Source organism: Aplysia californica, unplaced genomic scaffold (assembly GCF_000002075.1).
Source record: "Aplysia californica isolate F4 #8 unplaced genomic scaffold, AplCal3.0 scaffold00396, whole genome shotgun sequence".
NCBI lineage: Eukaryota > Metazoa > Mollusca > Gastropoda > Aplysiida > Aplysiidae > Aplysia > Aplysia californica.
This window is the reverse complement of record NW_004797666.1, coordinates 575,398-576,559: the sequence shown is the minus strand read 5'-3', so window position 1 is coordinate 576,559 and position 1,162 is coordinate 575,398. Positions and strand designations below refer to the sequence as shown.

The 1,162-nt window shown below is 39.2% G+C and overlaps 1 protein-coding gene across 1 annotated transcript in view; it reads left to right on the top strand.

Moving 5' to 3' along the window:
* The window catches only part of LOC101863454 (15-hydroxyprostaglandin dehydrogenase [NAD(+)]), a gene marked incomplete in the record, with an annotated part of 33,110 nt that overhangs the window by 14,875 nt on the left and 17,073 nt on the right, over positions 1–1,162 (top strand).

Below are 1,162 nucleotides of genomic sequence, written 5' to 3'. Positions count from 1 at the left end.
ACACACACACACACACACACACACACACAAACACACACACACACATACACACACACACACACACAAACACACACACACGCAACCTCTAGTAAAGTAAGTGTGTTGGTTAAACACCCCTACCAACATTATTAGGTTATTTAAGAGCCGACTCCGATAGGACCGTCTTCAACCTCTTACTCGTTCCTATGGGAGGTGAGTGTGACACACATCCCCAACGCCATTTTACAATCGCCCAAATGTATTTCTGGGGGTTTCGAGATAAAATCATTATTCGAATATATAGACATCAAGGGGCGTCTTGCGATATAGTGTCGTTTTGTTTTGTTGTTTTCTTCCTAATTTGAATTGAACAAAAAGGACCTCTTCAAGTTATGTTTCTGATTTGGTTAATTTTTTTTTCTTTAATTTTTTTAAAACTTCCAAAAATAACTTAGGCACTTGTGGAATGACACTGGAGACTTGTATAGGTCTGGCCGACTAAATACCTTTACTGTATTGCAGGGAGTAAAATCCACTCTTGTGCTATGCAAACCCAGTGTCACATCATTTCCTATAGGTTGTCTCTTACACATCATTTTCTTTATTTCATACCGTCATCGTTTTAGAATGTTGCTCTGACTGAGACCCCTTAAGCTTCCAAAGTTCGTTTGATTTCAGACGTGCATTTTATTTATGGATACGTCATAGTTTCTATTTAGTGGCTCGAACTACCTTGCACATCAATGTCAGTGAACTTGTACCTCGTTCATGACAAACGCTTTTTTCCTTCCTTCTCATTCCTTCGTGACCTCATTTCTGACCTCTGGGTACTGGAACAAATATAATATATCGCATGTCCTCCCTTATCACAAGGCCTTATCAGGGTCGCGCTCACACCCCCATTTTTTAAGGACAAAATTTGATTTACAATTTTGGTACCAAAAAAACCCAACCCCCCCCCCCCAAAAAAAAACACAAAAAAAACAACAACAACACATTGTTGCTTTTTGTGAAGTGGCGTGTCTGTTATCTGTAAACATTAAAAAGAAATGAAACTTCAGCAGAAAATGGGTTAAGTCATTCATTGCATTGTACTTGTTTTTTTCCCCTGGGCCTCTAAATGGCATACGAAGTGCATACTAATATTAGACGCTTCATTTTATAACGAAAGAACCCCCCCCCC